The sequence below is a fragment of the Rousettus aegyptiacus genome, unplaced genomic scaffold, assembly GCF_014176215.1.
Source record: "Rousettus aegyptiacus isolate mRouAeg1 unplaced genomic scaffold, mRouAeg1.p scaffold_m13_p_12, whole genome shotgun sequence".
In the NCBI taxonomy this organism is placed as follows: Eukaryota; Metazoa; Chordata; class Mammalia; order Chiroptera; family Pteropodidae; genus Rousettus; species Rousettus aegyptiacus.
The window spans coordinates 46,498,375-46,524,217 of record NW_023416287.1 but is presented as its reverse complement, the minus strand read 5'-3'; the positions used below and the strand labels follow the sequence as shown (position 1 = coordinate 46,524,217).

General features: G+C 38.5%; 1 protein-coding gene and 1 pseudogene across 4 annotated transcripts in view; one reads left to right on the top strand and one right to left on the bottom strand.

Moving 5' to 3' along the window:
* The window catches only part of GNAL (G protein subunit alpha L), a 153,389-nt gene that overhangs the window by 72,193 nt on the left and 55,353 nt on the right, over positions 1–25,843 (top strand). The gene's annotated exons all lie outside the window — the stretch shown is intronic.
* On the bottom strand, positions 17,792–17,910 carry LOC118610585 (annotated as a pseudogene).

Genomic DNA, 25,843 nt, shown 5'->3' with positions numbered 1-25,843 from the left:
GTGAAGGCCTAGATAATAGGATTTCAGACTAATAATGATTTCTTTTATTGTACCTTGTGTTCAGAATACAGCAAACACATGCTACTTGTGAGAACTTTATAAAAGGCATATAAGCAGAGAGATATATTAATCTTCTGAGCAACATTTTCATCTGAACAGTACAGTTGGAATGCAAAGAATATCAAATCGTAAGGGTTACAAGATGAGAGAATAACCTATTCTTCTGCCTATAATATAATTAACATTTTGAATTTTTGTTTACTTAATACCTTTCTTCATGATTTCTTTGCAAGTTGTTTAATCAAAATCAAGTTGGTAAACTAGATAGGCATCTACATATGTTTTAAAGGTGGCTAAGGAAAGCAAAGATTCCCAGAAGAGCACTCACATAGCACTCATTACTCTCTAAGAACTTCTGACATATGTGCTTACATAATCCTCATGGCACCCCAGCAGGGGGCACTATTAGGGTCTGCATGCGGAGATGAAGGCCACACAACTGATTGGTGGCGGGTCCATGTCCAGAGTCTGGCTCCAGTGTCCACACTCTTCTTTCCTACCTGTGCTGCCTCTGGGCCCCAGAATCTATACCTTCCTAACAGCCTGTTTGGTACCTAAAATTCCCATTTCTAGCTTCCTCCCCACAGATTACTGTGTTGCTTACAAACATATGATGTTTGGAAAGGGAATCTCATAACCACCTATTACATATATAAAGTGAATAGTGACTGTTGCAGTGGGATGGGATAGCAGTTGTTTGATTATATCTGCCTTAAAAGTTGAAAAGTTTTCCTTTGGATCCATTATGATTTTTGTCCTTGGAAAAGATGACCATAGTAGAATATTAAGGAAGAGTTAAATTCTCTGTAATATCTGAGCCATAACCCTTTAGGTTCTACAGATAAGGTTATTTATGTGTCCATGTTAAGTTCCATGTAGTTCTCCTATATTCAGTTTTTTCATCAAATATGAAGCTAACTGCAAACTGAGAGAGCATTCACTAGATCAGTATTCGAGTCTTCAGTGCTGGAGTCACATCTGCAGAGGCAGTGTAACATTACAGTGTAGGAAAAGTCTTAGCTTCTCCCCTCAATGTGTACTAGCTACAAAACCTTGGAAAACATCACTCAATATTTGGGGCTTTTGTGCATCATTTATAAAAATGAATGCTAGGCAACATGATCTCTAAAAGGCCGTTCCAGCCCAGAGAACAATAGAATTATGACAAAGGTATTATTTAATTGGTGCAATAGGTACGTTAATGAAAATTCACATAGAGAGTAAAAATCTCTTTTTTCAAGAACCTATTTTTATCAGTTCTCATCATGGATTGAGAGATGCATTTTAGGAATAGTTGGAGATTCAAAAGAACTAGAAACAGTATGTAAATGTCATGGAGAAACCAAGTGTTTCTAGTCCAGTAACAGTGGAATTAGTGGTGTGAAGAAAAGCACACTGCAGATTGGAGAATGGGTCCCATGGTATTGCCAAACAGAAGACAAGTGATTACAATAATAGTTATGATGGAAGTAACTTTTTTCTTTTCCAAACTTATATCTTTCTAATAATTTGTAATTGCACTGAAAATTTCTACTATTAGATCTCTTCCTGTAGGTTATAACTATGTGGTATCCATATTATTACACATAACTGCACAGTACATATATGTGGTGATACTAATGGTGGAGGCAGGACGGAATAACAGTCATTTGATGAAGTTAATAGTTGAGATTGATAGTTAAACTTTCTTACAGAGAGGGACTTGCTGATAGGAGCTTATATGGCAGGGGTGCAACTTCATGGAGCAGCCCCAAAAGGGGAAATTACCTGGAATAATCAGATGTTCTTTCCATTCACCATGATCTACCTCCAGCTAGTTATTCTGTAAATAAGCAGATCTAGTTCTCAGTTCTTTCAAGCAAAAATACAAGTAGATGAAAATGGAAGTATGGATATTATTGGATCATTCACTCATTCAGGTAGAATTTCTTGAATACCTTATAGGTGTATGCAGGATAGCCTAAAAAACTGGAATATCACAGTGAACAAGACACAGCCCCTGCTGTAAAGGACATTTTATTGACAAAACTTTTGCTGAAATCAGATATTTTCACTTGAGTACTCTTGAAATTTCATTCATTTCCTTTCATCACACTATAAAAATTTAATCGTGGAGTCATTAACAAAAATCAAGTTGGAAAATATCAACCAAGGATTATTTTTTATACTCACTTGAAGAAGGGTTCCGCAGCTTACTGAGCCAGTGAAAGATGTCTTTAATAATTTGTTGTTGCTGTTGTAATATATACACAGCATCAGAACATAGATCATTATTAGCTTAGTTAGGAGGACCTTTTTACAGTTTTTAGTTCTATACTCTTATTCTTTCTTAGGGTCTCAGATGGTTTATGCTATATTTCTTAGATATAGTATAAAAATATCTCTGTGATAAGTTTCTATTTTAAATTTTTTAACTTCATTTCATGTGCTGTTACATAAAATTATTCTATAGGGACTTGAAGCCAATCCCTGAAGTTAAGGGATTTTTGCATAGTGACAGTCATACTTTCTTGTCCAGGAATTTATCCTTGTGTACTCTTTTTATATATTTGAATTCTAATATATTAGGCCTTCTTTCAGAGCAAATATCTAAAATTTTTTATAAACCTTATGCTTAGAAAAAGATAAGTTTTTGCCAAATTTAAGATGTGTTAATTCTGGATACTTAAATATTTTTAAGATCGTGAAAAAAACAAATGCTTACAGTTTTGTTGTGGGAACCTCTTTGGCTCTTTAAAATAAAAATGTTTAAGCCATAAATGGAAGGATGAGTCTTCTATCCAAAGAGTTTTTCAAAATTTTTTCAGTCAGCCCCAGTGAAGTGTGGTGCAATGGAATGAGCCCAAGATGTAAAAGACTAGAGTCAATTCTTGGCCAGACACAGTCTCTTAGCCGTCTTGCCTTTGAATTTTCCTATCTGTGAAATGGAGATAGTAACACCTACTTCATGGAGGTGCTCTGAGAAATGAATTAGAGCACAGGTATGAAAGAGCTTGGTACCCTAAAAAACACAACAAATGTGAGTTAAATTGTCGTTAATGTGGCCAAGTTCAAATACTAGAACCAGAAAGGGATTTAAATTATGATAAAAATTAGCAGGAAACACAAAGACTTTGACCTATGCATTGCTGACGACTCAGTTCCTAATCTGGAAGACCTAAGTAATAAATACCAATGTATAAATGACTGATGACAGATTACTAATGTGTAACCCCTACCAGGTGTCTTTGTATTTTAACTGACTCAGAACCTGTGACTACGGAATTGATATTCTACAAGTTAAATATTAAATATCAACCAGTAAATGACTAAAATTTATCAGTGATTTTTATAGCTATTTCAAATTAAGACTTTAAGTGTGGGAAAAATGTTTTACTTTTTTTTTATCAATGTTTATTCTTTTATCAATATTTACTCTTTCAGCATGCTGCCTGTAGTCGCTGCAAATAAAGCATTCCCTGACTTATAAGTAAAAAATTAGACTGGCCATTGAAATACAAGTCTGAACAACTCTTAAAGTTCCTTTGTGTCTCTCAGGACAGGGAGGCCAACCTAAGACTGAGAAATCTTTACTATACACCTTAAATAATGTAAAATTTTTGAAATTGCCATGTATCTTATAATAGATATGCACATTTAATGCGATAACATTCTCCTCCCATACACCCCCACACCCTCAAAAATCTATTTTAAAGCAGTACTACATCAAGAATGGAGAAAATACAGCATTTTGTGGAAAGTTAAACATATGGCTTCAAAAAAAAGAAGAGGGGTTGTAGGCATTTCCTTGGCTAATTGCATAATTCTTAAAAGACATCATTTTATATAATGAACAAATTACTGAGTCCTTTGAAGATAAACCTTGTATTTTGTGAGAATGATAAACAACTTTGTTATATATACATAATTAAATGGAGTGAAAGGCTGTATTGCTAAGTAACGTGGAAAGAAAATTCTGAATTGCACACAATAGAATCATCAAGCTACCGGGTCTTTGTTCAATCCAACCTTTTGAAGGAAAACCTAGGGGATGCTACTGCCAGAAGCATAGGGATTACAGTGGATTTCAAAATTAAATTTTATTAATAAATAAAATAAGTGTTCTCATTAGGAATGTATGACAGGAAACATGTTCAAGACTATTCACAGTGGCACTGTTTTAAGAACAAGACTGGAAATAACCCAAATGCCCACTAACAGGACAATGGATACATCATCTGTAGAATACACACACAATAAGGTATACAGTAGTGAAAAGGAATGAATCACACCCACACCGCTACATGGATGGATCTCAGTATCTTACTGTTGAATGAAGAACTAAAGTGTTAAAAAGGTATACATAATACAATACCCTTCTGTAAAGTTCAAAAACAAGCTAAACTAAATACTGTATTATTTCAACATACATATATTTGTGGCAAAATTTTTTTAAAGAGAAGAGAATGATCATCCCAATATTCAAAGTAGTAAAGAAGAAGCAGGGAGCACACCGATAAACATTATTAATCATACCTAGTGTGGAGGATGGGAGAGGGCTTATGGTGTTCATTGTATTATTAAACAAATAAGTAATAAAACAAAACAAAAGAGGCCATGTAAGGACCAATGGTAGCCATGTGTCATTTTCCAGTTCTATTCACCTGCAGTCCACATTAAAAAGAAATTACGGTTTTCTAATTTATCAGCATACATTCTTCTTTGTGTCATGTCCCCTCTCAAAGAAAAATTTTACACAGATGATATTGAAGGGGCTATGTGAGCATAATGCACAGTAAAGAGGATCATAAGTCTCAAGAATTGAATTCGAGATTTATTGTGATAGATGGCAGTGCTTTAAGACTTGCTGGCACAAAATAATTGAGGATATTACCTCCATAAAGACAAATTCTGGTTATGCAGAAGGTATGGTAAAAAATTAATCAATGTTTGTAAAAGTAATTAACTGTCATTCTATAAATTTCATGTCACATTCTAGCAGTTATTCTTGAAGTGAATCACACTAGAATTCCAGAGATGGATGCCTCTCCCATTTCTCATCTATATAATTATTTTTAAAGTATTATAATTATACTTTATATAATTATTTATATAATTATTTTTAAAGTATTTTAAACTTTTAGCATTCAACAAAAATGGGTGCGAAAGGAAGACTGCTCCCTGGAGCAGGTCTGCCTGGGCTCGGAGTCCAGCTCTGTCCTTCCAAGTAGCAGCACCTCAGTAGCTAGAGTTTGTTCCTGTCTGAGATGGGCATGATACTGGTACCCACCTCACAGAGTTGTGAACATTAAATGAATCAGCATAGGTAAAAGGTGTTAGGCTCACTGTTTGCACACTGTCAGCACTCCATATTAGCTGTTCAGAGAAAAACATTTTTAAATCAAACTTTCGTGTTATGTTTTTGCAAAACCAAGATGTTCTACTGATCTTAAAGTGACTGCATCAACACATGTAACCTTGGCCAGCCTTTTTTTTAATGAACACATTTTCGGGGCCAGTACTGACAAAATACAGAAAATAGATAATATGGGCCACAAATACCAACCACATATGTAATTTTACATATTTAGTAGCCACATTTTTTAAAAGTAAAAATAACAAATGAAATTTAATAATATATTTTACTTAGTACATCCAAAATATTATTTCAATGTGCAATTTCTAGAAATTATTAATGAGATATTCTATGATCTTTTTTCATAATCGGCCTTTGAAACCCAGCGAAACACATACAGAACATCTCAGCTTGAGCAAACAGCATGTCAGGTACTCAAAAGCCACCTGTCACTAGTGGTTTCTATATAAGACAGGTTGGGCTGTACTGGAGAATATGGGCAACGGAAATAATGATTTGTTCTTAAAGAGCCTCAGCATTGGTGGTACTGATAGGTGCAGGGCTGAGTGAGAAGCACCATTTGGGGCTATTCAGCATGCTTCTCTGAGTCCTTACTGGTACCCTCACATCCACATGATCCTCCTGGCCTGTATGGGTGGAGGGTGGCATTCTCTGAGGAATGGTCACTGCCTGGGCCTGGCAGCCATGCTTCCCCCTTGAGGGGGCCAGGCACACTAGTCTTTGCCCTCCCAGTGCTGACAAGAATCGCTTGCTCTTGTAGAACTTTCCCTGCAATGCTTTTCTATCCTCAGGTCACTGGGTAAGGTGTCTATCTGAATGGGCATAACCCCTAATCCAGTTGCCTGCTCCTAAACCTCCCATGCCATCCACCCATGGGCTGACCCTGGGACTGAATCTGACCACATGGCCATTTTTCACATTTGTAAATGGTGGTGCAGACAGCCGTGTTCTCTGTGTATACAGCAGGAATAGCTACAAGACCTAACCTCACACACCTTCGTAAGGACACCCCTACAGTTATCAAAATCTGTGATAAGCCTAACGCTCTGCTTTTTTAAACATACTCTTCTTGATGCTTTTGCACCCCCAAAAGAGCCACATGATTATGTATTGCTCAAACAGAGGCAGATTGTGTAATTTTGTTCTTTTCATTTTCTGACGCATGTACTTTTTAGGGCATTTAGTAATTCACTGAAAACATGCAAATTAGCATTTTACTTCTAAGCCAAGAAATTGGATCTGGTCTATGTGTGTTTAAAAGGACTGTATTATGAATCTGAATAGGATATGTGAAAAAACAGTCTTTTTCAGCCTCAGTGGAATTGAAAAAAATAAAGCCATGTTCTGTGGGTGTTCTGTTTCTTAAGAGAAAGCTATAAGGATCTGGGTGTCCTATACATAAGGGAATCAGAAAAGTGGGAGGAAATATATGATTCATGATGTACAAAGAATTCGAGTTTAGAAAAGGTGAATAAACAAGAGGCATTACTCAGTCACTACTATTTAAAACAAGGAACCAGAAGACAGCACAATAGTGTTTGAAGGGAAAAAGTTCCAGATATTTTAACATCTTTCATTTCTCCAAAGTCTGGAATTACTATGATTCATACTTTTTGTCAGTCCCACACTCAGTTTTCATCCCTTATCAGCCATTTCTTCCCCTGTTTCAATCTAATAAAGTCTTTTAGACATTTTTTTTTTTTTTTTTTTTTGCAAAATTTGCCCCTGTGGAATTAAGGAAATTAAGTCTAGAGAGCAGAAAGGTGAGAGGGTGCCTAAGAGTTGAGACAAAGCTTAGAAGAGTGGATGGGGATTCTGCCCATTCCCTGTGAAGTCATCTCTCAGGGAGCCTCTGGAAATGTGGAGTGAGTATCTGTAGAGCAGGTAGAAGTATGAGATGCCATGTAGTAAGCTTGTATGCCTTGAGCCTCCCAACAAATAGGGTAAAAGGAAAATGTAACTTTTAAAGCTCTAACAAGTAGAAGAAACAAAGATACTGAGCCGTGCTTAGAACTGCCCTTGCTGATGCCCAGAAAGAGAGCACTTCTCCCCTGAGTCAGGGCCCAGTGCCTGCCAGCGAGGACCGACCAGTACAGGCCATAAATCTATAAGAACCAGAGAGCATCCCATCCAGCCTTTCCAAGGGCTTTGGATTTTTCTCTTTCTAGCATACAATTCAGTATCTTAGGTAAAACAATTCATTGCCAGTGAATTTAAAAGCGAATTGCTTTGTTTTGGTTTTGGTTTTTGGCATTGTGTCTATCCTAACCTGGGTCCAGGTTGGTGTATGTGAGGCCAGAAGGGGTCATTTTGGCCAGAGACCTGGTTTAATTCTCCCCCTCCAGCGAAGTATCAAAGATCATCTCGGCTCTGAACGGGTTACAGCACCAGCTCCTCCAGCTCAGTTCTGTGTCAAGCTGTTATTGAAGGTCTTTAAAAATTTCCACCCACCTTCTTCCCACTCTCCTGGCAAGTGAAAGACATTTAAATTCCTCTCTCAAGGGGGAAAATTATTAAAGTGTAAGAAAATGACTGTTCCCTGTTCTGAAAAGGGGAGAGAAGAAAAGTGGGTCTGCCCCTCCTTTATGATTCCTTACCTGTGAAGGATATTATCAGAAACAGGGTGAAGAACTCTGACTCTCAGAAATCAGGAGAAAAGGAAGTTTATCCCATCTGCCATTTGTGTGCTTATTTCAGCTTATAATTCAGTGCCCTAAAATACCATGCACATTCTAATATGGAGTCTGTGGTCACCCTGGAGGAGAAACCCACAATTAGTAGAATTAGGTCTTCACAGAACCCAAATAACTGAACTGTAGAGAAGAATACGAAAGGAGAATGGAAACTCTTTATTTTTTCTGTCCCTTTGAGCACTAGAACTTCCACAGGAAGTAAATCCATCTGGGAAGTCAGATTTAAATGAGAAATAGTGTTTGGTAATGGTTCTTTTACATGTGACTAAAGTGTAGTGGGCAGAGAACAAACTGATGGTTGCCATTTATGGGTGGGGTGGGGGACTGGGTGAAAAGGGGAAGGGATTAATAAATACAAATTGGTAGTTAGAAAATAGTCACAGAGATGTGAAGTACAGCATGGGGAATATAGTCAGTAATTTTGTAATAGCTATGTATAGTGCCAGGTGGGTACTAGACTAATTGGGGTGATCACTTCATAAATTATATAAATGTCTAACTACTATGCTATACACCTGAAACTAATATAAAATAATATTGAATATAACCTCTAATTGAAAAAGAAATTTTTTAAACAAGTATAATGGGATGGATTTTCTCAAATTTTCATTTAAATCTTTTTATATTTTATGAATATCATTTTCTAATTTTTCTGTTAATTCACCTCACCTTTGTATATCCCAAGCTAATTATACAACATATGTTGGCTTAGCTCCAGCAGTGTTCAAGAAATTGGGTTAGCTGCCCAGAGCGGGTATAGAAAAGATTTTTTAAATAATTTCTGTTCTATGGCTTATGGTCTAATTAGGAAGGCAAGGCCAATACTCATGAAAAACTAAAACTCAAGAGTTTATAGGATTTAACTAAATGCTAGTTTAAAAATGTCTCCACTTCCCATGAATGAATATAAAGGAAAGTAAGAATCTGGCAATGGCAAAAGTCTATTCTGTACCAGTTTCAGGACAATGTATTTTACATCTCCTTCAGATGTTTCGATGTAACACACTAAAGTCTCTGCTGATAACACATCCCTTCTTTGGCAACAGCTCTTGTGGTTGGAAGCAACAATATGTTATTCAATAAGATGGGCTAAAGCTGTTCTCAACATTTACAGCATTCATTATATGATTTTACACTTAGTGATTTTTTGCAGCATTGACATAAGAAATGAATATAGAACATTTCAGACTTTGGTATCATTCGGCAGCCATCATTTTACTAGTAGATGTTAAACCTGATTGGATGATTGCCTATTTTTGAGATCTGCCTGGCTTGGTGAGTTTTACTTCATGAAGTATTCATGTGTATTTAGGGAATATCTGCTTAATAGGATCAAGGCAATCTGTACTGGATTGGCTTGGTAATAAAAATAGGCACAAAGTAGATGTCAACACCTAGTTTCATTGACATTGACAATTTCCCAATTCCTTCTGCAAACTTCCCTTTTTATTTCCTGTTGTCCCCAATAAATTAGTACTTGATCAAACCTGGAGCTATTGCCATACTGGGTCTTTGAGATTTCAGGCAGCTCTGAGAACTTGTCAGCCTCAGAATCAATGCATAATTCTCAAATCAAAGTGAGCTTCAGAATCATCTGGGGAGTTTCTAAAACAAGGGCCTTACACCTGCCTCAGATGTTTGATTCAGGAATTCTTGGGGAGGAGTTGAGGAATCTCTCCATACTAAAAGCTCCCAGAAGATCTCTGCTGTACCTTGGCTTTATAACAGAACAAACACCTGGTGTGGCTCTCAGTGCTTAGGCTAGGCTATGTTCATAAACTTTGAGAGGCCTTGCAGGAACTTTCTAGTTATGTGTGAGTGGTCCCCAGTGTGAAATGCCTGACCTACAAATGTAGCCTGTTCTTTCTCTGCAGTTATAGTTCATAGTCATAGTAATAATTGCACTTTCCTATAGCACTTTCTATATTTACAACTCTGAATAAATCTTGATTCCTTAAAAGTCATCAACAGTATTTTTGCTTAAAAACAATGTGTATGATCATTTAAATGTAAAGGATTCATACTAAAGAAGACCTGATGCCGCAGATACTGCTGCTAGACCTGTCTCAGTTCAGGCACCTGCCCCACCTCCAGCTGCTCTTCCAGCTCTGTGCAGCATGACCTGTGCTTTCATTAGCCTGTCATTTTGCTCTCACTCCAACCAGGCCTCCGGGGACATAGAGGGAGCGCTGGAGTAGGGTTGGTTGTGACACTCTCAACAGTAGCATAAGTATTGGGGTATTACTTTGGAATGCCAAGAAGTTAATCAAGCCTAATAACCCCAGTCAAAACTGAGGAACTCGTGAAAAAATGGCCAACGTCCTTTTCTTTTACTGTGTATCTAAGCCTGGATAAACAGTGTTAAAAAAAAAAAAAAAAAACTTAAAATGACCTTAGAAATTCTGACACCATCAAGGTTCTCCAGAGTTAAAGACTTTAAGTGGTAGGTTCTCTCCATGTCAGCATTACTTGAAGATGGTTTGCTGATACACTCCCATGATTTTCTCACAGTTTCTTAGCTCACCTGGGGGATTCCATGTGCAGGTAACGCAAAGTTGTGGCATCTACAAAGCATATTTGGTGGGGAAGACTGTATGTAGACAACCAGATTCCCCACAGATCAAATAATGCAATTGTGCATCTTATGGCTTACAAATATAACCAAAAATATTCTTTTTAAGTGGATTTTTTAAAATAAAGTACTCTGTGTTTCTCCTTTTATCCTATTTACATTTATCTCCAATTATAGCTTGGCGTTTGCTACCATAATTTGGAAACAAACCGATTGACACAAAAGGTTTACATGCTATTTATACAAATAATGCTCATCTGACTTTGAGAAGGTATGTGAAAAATTTAGACCCAGAGCTACAAAAAGGCCTTTTTATAAAATGCCACAGTACAAAGACGTAGTCTATAATCCACTGATGCTTCTGTGTTTCAAAGTAAAAGTATCAAAGTAAATGTTTTGTATGAAGAAAGAAAGGCTCATTTGCAATATATAAAATAGTATCAAACAGTATGTTGTACACCTGAAACTAATATAATGTTATATATCAAATATACCTCAAATAAGTAAAAAAAAAAAAAGAAAAGGCTCAGGTCACTGATAATGAAAATGAGAAAATTCTAGGAAAGTTCCAGGCTTCAGGTTTTTAGAGATTTCCAATGGCCCAGAAAAGATACTCCTTTTAAAAAAATAATGGAAAAATAAAAATAAAAATAATGAGATGCCAGATGTATTGAAGGTCAAAAATTTAATAGTTTGAATATAATTCACTCAAGCCATTCCTCTGATGAGGGGTTGATTGCAGGGTCTGGGTGAGTTAGGGCGAGGTAGGGGTGCTCAGTGTCTCAGCTTGTGCCATTTGTCTCCCCGGACCTTACCACACCATTGTTGTGAAAGGAGAATTCTCCAGCGTGCTTATTAGTGCAGCCCGATCCCCAGCTTCCAACTTTCTGACATCACTGTGTCCTTGCGGGTGGAAGCAGGTGGGGGAGAGGGAGAGTGTTGTTTACGATACTGTGGCATTCACAGTGGAGAGAGACCTCATTGTTCGCACAGATGCACCAAGAGTTTTTCAACACTTCACTTCAGTGGGGGTCAGGTACACGCTGGGGATGCTGGGGGTGGAACATATCTGCCTAACATGTTTGATTTTTATCTCTGAGACCCCTTTGGCATTTAACACAATGTAAAATTCTGTGTTTTGCAGCCTGTTGATTATTCTATCAAAACTCTTTCACTATTTAGTAAAAGAAATAAAACTGCTACTCGGAATTTACAGAGCAAGACATCTTGATTTGGGAGGGAGAGGTTCTCTAATGAAGACATTCCTTTAGCAGCAGTGCAGGAAAGCTCAGCGTTGGGAGCTTGCATGAATTTGTAAACTGTTGCTAGGACCGTAATGAAGGATTCCATGAAAGTGATGCTGCAACTTTAATGAGATCTACAGGCCACAGTTATTTTTAAATTTCTTGTCTGTTTGTATCTTTGTTGCCAGCCACAGAAGCAGGAACAGCTAGGTGTTTTTCTGTAGCCACAGCAGAACCTGGCTCCCTTGTTGTATCATAGAGCCACTCAGGCGGGAGGGGGCCTCAGAGGAGCCATAAGGGACTCCATTTGCCTTCTAAACAGAAGGTCGATTATCAGGAGATCATGCTTGTTTGTTTGAAATAAATGAGCTGATTTCTCCCTTGGGTGTTTTTCTTAGTGAAACATTTTAAAAGCTTTGAAAAAGAGAAAAACTATAACCAACTCCACGCTATCTAAATAAGATACTATAAAGCTCATATGGTACCTATGCACACACAAATCAACCTACTAGTACATGCAATACATTTAGGTAAAACATATTATCAGAGAATAACAGGTTAGCTCATAGGTATGGTCACCTAGACTCATGACCTGCAGCAACAACATGCATTTATGGAGCTTCTGCTCCACTAGTTTTAGCTAAAAAGTTACAAAGGAGTGTGAGACAAAGGACTTTGGACTCAAGTAGCTTTCGCTAACCATCTCTACAGTACTATGGTGTGCGAATAGCTCCCTACTGAAGCACCATCACCCCCAACCTCATGGCTCCCTTGTATCTCTCTCCTACTCAGTTAAGCCAATCTATTCAAAGTCTCCTGACTATTGTGATCATGTTCATTTTTCATGTTCTGCTGGTCCTTTGAGTTCAAGCCCTCCACTTTTGCTAACCTTTCCAATCTGTTCTGAAATTGACTGATCTCTCCCTTTCCCAGATTTCTGCAGCTTTCCTTTTCTGTGGCTTTTCCGGTTGGCACCATAGCTTTAGTCACCATATGGTATTTAGTATGTACTGCCTTTTATCGTTTCCTAATTATTTGGTGTGTCTTAACCATGGTCTCCTTACTAAAGTGTTAACTTCTTGAGAACAGGAGTTGTACCTCATACTTGTAGCCCATCTCCCCAGCACCTTGCATTGTACTGGGCACATAATCTGCAAAATTACAAACTCCCTGAGGACAGGGACCACCTCTATCTCATTCATTGCGGCCTACCCGACTTCTAAAATGGTACCTAGCACAGTGTTGAAACTTAGTAAATATTTGTTGAATGATCGATTGTTAGCACTTAGGCAATATTTGGGCATTGATAAGAAGTTTTGAGGGAGAAGATAATCCTTGTTTTAAATGTCTTTGACAAACACCATTCTGGGTGACATGATGATACAACTTCCATAGGAAATTCTTCATATTCCATTTCTGGAAAGGAGGCCACTACAAAATTCCTTGTCAAAATTAGGTATGTTTATGTAGTATAGACTTGTTATAGCATTGAAGTATGTCATTCTCCACCAAAATTTATCTGAATTTGAGAAATAATCTAGATTGAACTAACTCTAAACAATATACATACCCTCATACTATACAAACATATTAACTCGAAATGAATCAGTGACCTAAACACAAGAACTAAAGCTATAAAACTCTTAAAAGAAACCAGCGATAAATCTTTATGACCTTGGATTTGGCATTGATTTCTGGGATATGACAACAAAAGCTCAAGCAACAAGAGAAAACAAAAATAGATAAATTGGGCTTCATCAAAAGTTTAAATTTCTGTGCATCAAAAGACATTATCAAGAAAGTGAAAGACAACCAACAGAATGGGAGAAATATTTGGAAATCATATATCTGATAAAGGTCTAGTATCCAGAATATATAAAGAACTCATGTAACTCAAGAACAAAAAGACAAGCAGCTCAATTTAAAGATGAGCAAAAGACTTAAAAAGACATTTCTCCAAAGAAGATACACAAATGACCAACAAGAACATGAAAATATGCTGAACATCATTAGCCATTAAAAAAATTCAAATCGAAACCACGGTGAGATACTACTTCACACCAATGAAGATGGCTATAATTTTTTTTTTTTTAATGAAAATATCAAGTGTTGGTGAGGATGTGGAGAAATTAGAACCCTCACACACTGCTGGGGGAATGGAAAGTGGCACAGCCACTGTGGAAACAGTCTGGTGGTTTCTCAAAAGCTTGAATATAAAACTACCATATTAGTCAGCAGTTCCAAAATAACTGAAAGCAGAAAATTGAACAGATAGCTGTGGACTAATGTTTATAGCAGCTTTATTCACAATAGCCAAAAAGCAGAAACAACACAAACGTCCATTGACAGATGAATAGTTAAACAAAATGTGGTATATAATACAATAGAATAATACTCGGCCACAAAAAGAAATAAAGTACCCCTACGTGGTACAAAATGGGTGAGGCCTGCAGACATTGTGCTGAATGAAAGAAACCAGACACACAAGACCATTTGTCATATGATTCCAGTTATGTGAAATATCCAGAAGGGGCACATCCACAGAGACAGAAAGCAGATCAGTACTGGCCTGGTGTTGGGGGTGGGAAAATGGAGATTTCGCTATTTAATGAGCATGGTATTTTCTTTTGGACTGATGCAAACGTTTTGGAAATAAATAGAGGTGGTCACAACATTGTGACTACATGGATGACACTGAATTGCACATTTTAAAATAATTAATTTTATATTAGGTGAATTTCACTTCAATTTTTTTTTAAATTTAAAAAATACATAAACAGGCATCTAACAATGTTTCTTCTCATCCCGGGGCGGGGGGGTGGGGGTGGGAATAGCTTCCTCAAATTTATGGTTAGTGAAATAGAGATTAAAATAACTTATAAATCAAGTGTCTTTACCAAGTATCATTCACATGAAACTATTGATTTAAGAGTAGGACAAAGAAGCAGATGTAATGAAAGGCTTTGTACTTTAAATAATATAAGTTCCATTATGAGAAAAGTTTAGCCAATACAGATATTTCCTTGAATTTTGAGCATGATGTTTAGGCCTTCCTCTGCATGTCTGGGCCACCTGTCTGTGTTAAGACCTGGATAACAGCAGAGCTCTGCTGTTTCTGTAGACTTTGGTAAGGAGGAGAACAGGCTTCCCTAAGGAGAAATGGTTTCCCCCACGGATTTGGTGTAAAATAAAATAATTCCTATTTCATCAGCTCCAGGTAACTAGGGACAGTAGCAGCTGGTTCCTACAGGAATGGAGGGCTCAGCTATAAGGTTCTTCAAAGCTGGAGTCAGCTAACAGACACCAAAGCATTTCCCCCAAAAGTAGAATGTTATTGTCTTAGAAGAAAATAACCATTTCTTTCTATCCCATTGATTAATTCTATATTAACATGCCACATATTTAGAGATGAGCATATAAGCAGGAATCCAGTGAAAAGTGACCCAGTGAGAATGGGCACCAACAATGTGTGCTTTTTATTTCCTCTCTTTAATTCCTCCACCCTACTTCCACCCCTGACCTATGGATATTGCTGTCTCCCTTAAGAACTGGGTCTCTAAAGATGGAGTGTCTCCTCCCACACGCTCCCAGTATACACCCAGGTCTGGCACATGCGGGGCCTGGCGCACCCGGGGTATGGTCCGTGGCCCCACCTGGGGCGTGAACCCAGGACCTTCTGTGTTTAAAGCAGATGTGCTAACCACTACACTATGGAGCTTCCTCAACGATGTGTGTTTTAATGTGATAAGAATGTACAGATTAATTGTAGGATTTAAAAATTTTTTAATACAGAAAGGTATGATGAAAGAAAATAAAATCCTTCCATAGTCCCATCTCACTGAGATAAACACTACCAATCTTTAGTGATATCCTTCAAACATCTTATAGACAAGCATACCCATTTATTTTTTTGTTAAATTGGGACCTTAGCATAGCTACTGATTTAAAACCTATCTTTTAAACTTACTTGAAATATTTTTCACTTAATTAATATGTCTTGACAACCTGAGTTTTAATGGCTGCATAGTATTCCTCATGTGGTATTTCATTACTCGTTTAACAAACTCTCTATTGTAGGCATTTAATTTTTTGCTATTTTATATAATATTGCATAAATATGTAGCATTTTACAACTCGCAGACCTTTTTTCTTCTTAGGATAAATTGCTAATAGAACTGCTGAAAGAGACATCATCTTTAAAGCTTTTGATTAATATTGTTATATCACTTTTGGACTGACCTAATTTTGATTCTTCTTTGCAGTCAGAAAAAGAAAATGTTTTATTTACAGTATATCAAATTTCATCTCTTGAATTACTCAATTATTTAGTATTCATCATAACTTTTTTGGATAGTGTTATCAAAGACACGAGCTTCCTGTCAAGTTTACAAATGAATCTGTCAGAGTCTGATACATATTTTTTGCAAACAGGCCTACATAGAAAAATGCAAAACACAAAGTCCTAATGTTTTAGACTAGCTGTGAACTAATGTCATCATACAGAGCTGGAGAGAGAAAGAATTAATGAGTTACACACACAGCACTGGAATAAACATTACAACCTAAATGAGTAAATTAGATTTTCTACAAAAGACATATTATAACAAATACTCTACTATAACAAATATATAATGAGCAAATAGAGTCTTCAACAACAAACATGTAAAACATGCTTGTGACACTCTTATCCTTGGGTTAGTGGGATGTTCCCTGAGAGATAACTATGAAATCTTTGAAGTTTACCACATAAAGTCACAGGTGTGCTTCTTGCACTTCTCTTTCAACAAACTAGATAAAAGTTCAGCTTCGTGGTGGCAAAATACAGAGCTAGATGGGTTGGACCGCAGTAGGACTTACCCTTACCTAGCTAATTCTCTTTCTTTTTGTGCCTTAAAGCACTTCATATTTAAGTGTCTCCAATCTTCTCTTTACAATGAAAGGCAAACACTAATCCAGTTCCTCAAAAGTGTATGAATTATGCTTATATTTACAACATACATACATAAGTGTAAAATGATTTTCAGACATTCAGAATATATATTTTGATTGTGATAAGTTTGCATGGTGACAAATGATTACCAGACATAGTGTGTTGATCACGTTGTAAGGTGTATACATGTTGAATTACTATATTGTACATCTGAAGCATAATATTGTGTACCAACTATACTTAAATACATGAATGAATAATATATCTTCAATATAACTTTGATAGCTGCTAAGTAAAACATTCTCTCTCATTTACCAATGTTTATATCATAAAATGGAATGTTTAGAATCAAATGTGGATGTTGAATCATAAGCTAAAAGCACTTAAGTAGTTTAATATGTTTTAAATGTTCTAACAACAACTTTAGAAATTACTCCTCAAACTAATGAGTCTTAAGATCCTGAGCCTATGTCCCTAGGCACAGAGGCAATCAGCACCTCTGAGCCTGTGCTTTGGAGGACACCCCATCTCTATAGCCCAAGAGCACTAAGGTGCTTTGTGGGTACTACAATCTTGTTACGACAGGTGTAAACAGCATTGTTTTGAATGTGTGACATCTTTTAATTGCTCGGTCTTATACATAAATGTTCTTTTATTTCCACAATGAGAATGTTTCACAGCCTTTATACAGCAACACAATGAATAATAGGGTCCCCATCCAGCCCAGGCAAGCAAGCCGTAGCCTTCAGATTGTCATCAATCAACCCACCCATAGTTATTACTACTCTTGCACATGCTGTTTTTTTGTTTGTTTGTTTGTTTGTTTTTCTTTTTTTTTCTTTTTTTTTCTTTTTAGGTAAGGTGACCCTTGGTTGACCTCACAGATTACAAGGACCTTGTCATCTTACAATCTCTTATTCTTTTATTTATTTTTTACATCTACAACACCTGGTCTTCCAAGGTGATCTCCTATCCAAGTACTAACCAGGCCTGACCCTGCTTAGCTTCTGAGATCAGACAGAGTCGGGCTTATACAAGGTAGCATGGCCGTAGACGTAGTGTTTTTTTAGAGGCATTTCTCTTAAAGTTTTAGTAGTAAGTCTGAAATGACACAGTTTACAAAACGACCCACTTTTCCCTTGTCGCTAAGCATGTGCGGGCCTCTGTCTCTCTCTGTGTCCCCCTGGTCTTTTCCCCTTTGCCTCTCTCCCTCTCTCCTGTCTCTTCATCCTCTTCACTTGGCACTGTCTTTCTCTCCCCCATATGTCTCTGATTCACATTCTGACCTCTTTCCCTTTCTTTTTTCATGTACCTCTCTACTCTTCGCAGGCCATGAAACTAAAGTCTCTTATTGTTATCACTATTATTATTATTATTATTTGCTTTATTTTTTAAATTGAATCTAATATCTCATGTTGTGATTTTCCCCTGTGGAATCAACAGCCTTAATAACAATGACAACATATCTTTATCTCCATGTATTTATTTCAAACAAATATATACATGATAGGTGATAGCTAGGTAAGTAGAGGATGGATGGATGGATGGATGATTGATAGATAGATAGATAGATAGATAGATAGATAGATAGATAGATAGATATAGATAAAATGACAAACAGCTGGTGTCCAACCAACCCCTGTAGTGAGGCTGATTATTTAAAGATCATGTGGGGATGATATGACCGACTACATTGAAGTGTAAATTGAGGGAATAACTGACGGTGTGTGTTGTTTATTATCCTTGGATTGGTCATAATTAGGAATTTTACAAGCACAAAATAAGGTGTTTTTCATAGATACTTTGGAGAGGTGTATAAGTGGCAGGACACAATTTGTTGTCATATAGAAACAGCATTTGGTGAGAGGAGAGGCATAAATCCTGGCAGAAGCCACTGGAATGAAAGTGGTCACTGCCTTGGTAGAAGGTCCCTCAGGCCACAGGCCTAGGTAGAACTTGTTCTTGGCCAGATTACATGGCCATGGGTTAAAATTCTCGAGGCGCACAAGGAGCCAAACCAACAATAGTGACAGTCACAAGTTAAACTAGGAAAGGGCCAAGCAACCTCAACTTGCCGAGCATGTGGAGATGCAGGCCAGGCGAAGCTCTGATGTGGGAAGTGTTTGTCTTAGCTCTTGTCTGTCAAAAAAGGAAGCTCTTACATGTGCTGTAGTCAATACATTATCGATGACACAAGTAATTTATGACTTTCTGGGGATAACGGTGTTTCTGGACGCCAGAAAAGTCATTTTTTTAAATATTCAATACCAGGACAAACATGCCCTTAAACATTCAAATATAAAACCTACTTGTAGTTACAAAAACTTTCTAATTAATCCCAAGTTGCTAACAAATAATGTATATGAAGTTTCAACTCTCTTAATGAGCATAAATGTTTGGTATGGAGGTGAACATGGACAATAAAGAAGGTAGAAGGCAAAGTGAGGGAAGAAGATTTCTTGGAAAAGTTTAAGGATACATTCAGTCATTAAACAAATATTTATTGAGCTCTTAGTATGTGTCAAGGACTATATTAAGTGCTTAATATACATGAAGATCATGCATATCAGAACACGAAGATCCCTGCCTTTGTGGGGCTTACGGTATAGCAGGGAAGACAGAGAATACATAGAACATAATGACTAAGTTAATTACAGAGTATCTTAGGAAGTACTAAGCCCTGCATAGACCATACAATTAGAGTAGGCCAAGGTGCCTGGGATGGAGGAGGAGGGGACTACAGTTTTAAGGATGATAGTCAGAGCAGATCTCATTGAGAAGGGGGGATTTAAGGAGAGCCCTGAAGAGGGAAGGCAGTGAGCAAAGCAGGATCAGGGACAGACAATCCAGGCGGCCAGAACAGCAGCACTAAGGTGCTGCCTCAGGTGGGAGCAGGCTGGGGGCTCAGGGAGCAGCAGGGAGCCAGTGTGGCTAGAGCAGCGAGCAGAAGGAGAATGAGAACATGATATTAAAGAGGTCATGGAGAGAGGGGCAGCAAAGAAATAGGGTTTTGTAGTCATCGTAAGGACTCTGAGTGAATAGAGTTTCACAGGAGGTGTTGAGCGCAGGAGTGACCTGAGCTACCTGCACTGTAGGAAAGAATCGCCCTGGCTGGAGTTCCAGAAGCAATAGTGGGAGCAGGGGAGACAGGTCAGGAGGCTGTTGCAGTAATCTGGGTAATGAGAGATATTCGTGGTTAGAATCATACAACTATTAAGATAGTCAACACTGTATACAGTTTGAAAGTGGAGTCATACTAAAGGATTAGATGTGTCCTGTGAGAGAAAGAGAAGCATTAAGATGACATCATGGCTTGGCCTGAAACAAAGTTGCCATTCACGCCTCTGGCCATGTGAGTGTAAGACGTCCATTAGACATCCAAAAAAATGGCCAGAACTGCTCTTCCTCACTATCTTTAAGTAACAGTGTTCTTTTGAAGAAGGTGCTCCATAGTCAGAGAAGGAGATAAGTGATCTGAGGCAGGTCCAAAACAATTATAGCAATAATCAGGTGCAATACATAACCATCATATATAGTATTTATGTTTTCAAGGCTTTTCAAATATGAACTTGGTTACCTGTTCCCTGAAGGCTTAGGAATATTTTTTTTTTGTGGTAGAAAGAAAGTTGGGTTTTGGCTAAAGATTATAAGAAAAATATTTCTTCTTTCTGGAATCTGTGACATGCCTTAATTGATTCCCTCTTGATAGATCACTTGCCAAGAAAACACTATTTTCTTGATATTTAGAATCAAGTTAGCAAAAAATAAAAAATAATGAAAATAAAAATAAAATAAAGATCATGCTTCTTACGGATTCCCCCTAAAATCTTATTGCTGCCCACTGATTGTATGTTTTTGGCCCTAAAAGATTAATCGAGAGAGTAAGAACTGAAACCATTCTGTTTATAGAGTTTCTTATGTGATGTATAGCCCTGAAAGTTGCTATAGGTTCTTTTGGGAATGACTGCACTGGTTCAGAGGACATTGTCTATCATTGTCTTTGTTACTCATGGATTCTGCTTTTACCCTGATGATATGATTAAATTCCACCTCTGATACCCATAGGTATTTTGATTTTCACTTTCCTGTACATTTTTGTTTCCTCTCCTAACCCTCCTCTTCTTCCCCCAACCCTCTAATCCCCAAAAGCTAGTTATTCTCTATGATCCCATTCTTGTCGCTCTTCTCTGCTTTTCTCACTCCCCCTCTCCCTTGGCAAGCATTCAGCACTATGAGTTAAATCAGCAGCCTCCTATAGAGTCTTCCCAAGTTCTTGCAGTCACAGTTTCAACCCTGAACTGAATTCTGATCTTCCATGTGTAACTCTATCCCAGACATCTCTCTGATCATGCCACCAGTCACCCAACTTATCTAAATGAAATTTGTCATCTCTTCCAAAACACAACTCATCACAGTGTCCTTCAAACTGGTCTCACTGCAGCAGTGGCTAATGGCTCTAACCCACATCTCTGTGGTTTCAGGAGTCACATTCCTGAGGCAGAGCTCTGGGATTCTCTTGGTCAAAACCCCCAGTGATTTCCCATCCATTCACTGATGCCTAAAGTAGACATTGAATGTTTATCTGCCAGGCATAATTCTAAGTGCTGTGGATATAGCAGCAGACAGAAGAGATAAAGCTCCTCATGAAGCTTATATTCTATAGAAAAAACAAGATCACAACCACTAGATAAGTAGAGATACAGTATAGTGATGGCTGGTGGGGAGAGAGTGAAGAGTAAAAGGTAGTAGGAAACACAGGATGGCAGTTAATGTTGCTATTTTATACAGGGTTGTCAATGATAGTGAGGTATTTGGGCAGAGATCTGAAGGAGTGTCCAGCCAGAAGCAAGAGCACAAGCAGTGCCTCAAGGTGTCATGTTCAAGGAACACCCAGGCCAGTGTATCTTTAAAAGAATGGGCCAGGCAAAAACAGGGAGAGGAAGATGGGGGTTGGGGGGCAGGAGGCAGATAATGTGCAGACTTCGGATTTTACTCTGAGATAGGAAGCAATGGATTGTTGTTTTCTTTTTTCTTAATAAACTTTTCTTTATTGTGACGTAAAAACGTAAAACTTACTACCATAACCATTTTTCAGTGCACAGTTCTGTGGCCTCATTTACATCCATGTTGTGCAACCATCATCACCATCCATCTCCAGAACTTTTTCATCTTCTCAAACTGAAACTTTGTGGCCATTAAACACTAACTCCCTGTTCCGTCTTCCCCCAGCCCTTGACTACCACCATTCTACTTTCTGTCTCTGAGGATCTGACTACTCTAGGTCACTCATATAAGCAGAATCATGTAGTATTTTCTTCTTCTGTGGCTGGCTTATTTCACTTAGCATAATGGCTTGAAGGTTCATCCGTGTTGCAGCGTGTGCCAGAATTTCCTTTTTAGGGCTGAATAATATTCCCTTGTATGAATGTACCATATTTTGTTTAACATTCATCTGTCAATAGACACTTGGGTTGTTAGCATTGGGTTGTTTCGAGTCCACTTATAATGTGAACTGCTTGTGTTTTCAAAGAATCATTGATACCTGAGTTGAATAGGTTGTATAAGAAAGAGTGGAAACAGAGGTCAGTTGAGAGCCTGTGGCAGTAACCGCAAGTCGTAAAAGATGGCTTCAATCAGGAATGTAGCGGTAGAGGTGTAAGACATGATCAGAATCTGGTGTGTTCTGAAAGTACAGCCAAAAGGGCTTCCTCAAGGATCACATAGCGAGTGCAAGAGGAAGAAAGGGATCCAAGATGGCTCCGGGGTTCGGGGCCTGAGAAACTGGATGGTGGTGCTGCCGTCGACTGGGGAAGGCTCTATGTGGGACAAGTTTTAGGAGGAAATTAAGAGTTTTGTTTTGGATTTTTTGAGTTGCAGTTACCTGTTAGAATTCTAGCAGGGATGTCAGGCAGGCAGTTGGACATGCTAATCCAGAATTCAGCGAAGAGGTCTGAGCTGGAGCTGTCATTGTGAGAGTCACGAGTACAGTTCACCCTCCTTATCCACAGGTTCTGCATCTGCAGTTCAACCAACCAAAGATAGAAACCATTTGAAAAAAATGTTACATTGTTGCTGATGTGTACTATGTAGTTTGACTTTGCATCTGTACTGAACAAGTACAGACTTGTTCTTGTCATTCTCTAAACAATACAGTATAACTATTTACTTAGCATTTATACTGTATCCGGTATTATAAGATGATTTAAAGTATATGGGAGGATGCGCTTAGGAATACCACACCGTTTTATGTAAGGGACTCAAGCACACATGAATTTCGGATCCACAGGGACCCTAGAACAAATCCCCTGTGGATACTGAGGGATGACTGTGTACTCATACATAGTTAAGCCACAAAACGGAGGTGGTCACAAGGAAGTGAGCTTAGAGAAGAGGATCCAGGACAAGGTCATGAGGCTGCCCAGTGTTAGGAGGCTGGGAAAAGAGAAGGACCCAGTGAAGAACACTAACCGAGAATGACCGTGGATTAGCAGGAAAGCCAGGAGCAAGGGAGGTCTCGGAAGCCAAAGTATGGTTTGTCAATGAGGAGGGGGTAGTCAGCTGTGTTAGATGCTACTGATAGACCAGCTAAAGGGGCAACCGAGAACTGGCCATGGAACCCAACAGCCTAAAAGTTATTACCTTAATCACGACCTGCAAAAAAAATTCCACACTTCTTTGGCCTCCTTTTATTTGACTGCCCTCTCACATATCATACCTATTCCAGGCCCTCAATATTTACCTAGTGAATCATGAACGACACACCTCGCTTTGACCGAGTCTACTGTGGAGGGTGTGGAAGGAATAACTACTCCCACTGACCAGACACCTTTCCTTCCAACACTCGCTCGGCCTTTCTCGCCACACCTCCTGCTCCAGCACAGGGTGGCCCACTGTGAGCTAGAAGCTAGCTGTTGCTTGAGCACAAGAGCAAATGAATGGGGTAGGGAGGAGGTGCTGGGCTGTCCAACAGTCTTTGAGGCTTTCTTATTTATTTGGAATTGTCAGGAACTGCAAGAATGTCAGGTCTATCTGTGTTAAAATTTAAATCTGAAATACATTCAAAAGCTAGATGAGATTAACCTTCTTATACTATCTGCCACACTATCCACCTCCATTACGATAAATAACTAAGCGCTTAATAAAGTTATTAAATGTTGAAATGAATTAAGCCTGTTGATTCAGAAATCCTAACTAGCAACTCTTATAAAATAGTTCCAGATATTTCTCCTGAGAAAGAAAGGAAGCCCCCCCACCAGGTCTGTACCCAGGAGAATTAAAAACCCACATCTGCACAAAAACTCGTACATGAATGTTCATAGCTTTATTCATAATAGCCAAAAAGTGCAAGCAATCCAATGTCTATCAAATGATGGATAAGTAAACATCATACGATGGAATATTACCCGGCAATAAAAAGGGTTGAAGCACTGACACATGGCATAACGTAACTGTACCTTGAAAACATTATGCTGAGTGAAAGAAGCCGGACACAAAGGCCAGGTATTATATGATTCCATGTGAGTGAGATGTCCAGAACAGGCAAATCCATAGAGACGGAAAGTAGATTAATGTTTGCCTGAGGCCAAGGGAGGAAAGGATGAGGAGTGACTTCTAACAGTATGGGGTTTCCTCTGAGGATGATGTTCTAAAAGTGACTCTGGTGATGGGTACACAACTCTCTGAGTAGACTAAAAACACTTTAAGTGGCTAAATTGTATGGTACATGAATTATATCTCGATAAAACTGTTACATAAAAAATAGAAAGAGAGAAAATATAAAACTTAAAATCCAGAGAGTCTCAGAACTGGAAGAAATCTTAAAAATTATCTTGTACCAATACATAAGTATAAAACAGCAAGGTGTTTGGCATTTTTGGTCAATTTTCTTTCCTTTTTATGACAGTTGCCTGTTGCCAGATTTGTAGCTGCTGCAGAATTGCAAAGGAACTTGGCAATTGCCTTTGAAATCTTATTTTATATCTATATGGAAATTTGAATCACCTAATACCTCTAGCATAGTGCTAGGTGTTAAGTTTCCTCATAGCTGTTTGTTACTTTCTGGAGAAGGCTCTTGCCTTTCTGGTGCCGCGGAGGGGTGGAGCTACACATTCACAGCACAAACCGCCCCGTGATCTTGTTCATTCCCACTGAAGACAACATCAGCTAATCTTAGCGTGCTGGCTATACATGCAGCTGACCCTTTATAAGTCAGGGATGGTGAGCCTGCACCTGACATCATCACTCCTGGGTTCTCCCTTTACATCTTCCACTCTTCTCACTGCCTTGCAAGGAGTAAGCTGTTGGTCCCAGTGAGGATCATTGGCACCACATCTCTGGGCAGAGAATTTGGAGGCTCAGTTTACAGCACATGGCTGTCAAAGCATATTTTCCAAGCTGTAGCAGACATTCTTATATAAGTATTCTGTGTCCCTTTTCTTCCTTTTTTCTCGTCATCTGCTGCATTCTTTTCAGCCAATGTAACTCCCTCGCCAGCTGTTAAGTGTATGTCTGGACAGATCACATTAGCTTGAAGGCCTTTCTAGAAAGGTCTGAAAACCCAGGGCAAATCCAGGAATCGAAAGCACACTATTAAAAGTTAAGCTCTGACAGCGATGCCCCTCGGACTCCTGTCCATGTGGCTGGTTCTTTGTACTGTGACGGGAGCTTGTCCCTCTCCTCAAGTGCAGAACTCTTGTGCCCTGTCTCTCGTACACCCTGCACAGAGCATAATACCTTATGTCAGCAGGTGTGCTGTAGATGGTTCTCGAATTCAATTCTCAAGCGTACACATGATTTCTGTTTCTTCACCATGTGTGTTCTCTGTTGACCTGTTGGCACCTGGCAGACCTTGCCACAATTGTACCAAAGCTACAGTGTCATGCTCCAAAGTGAGGCTCCAGACCCTCACTCCTCACCAGCACGTGGCACGGTTGGTCACCACACTCTCTCTCGGCCACATCAAGTCTGAGCTTTCCCTTCCTGATGTCA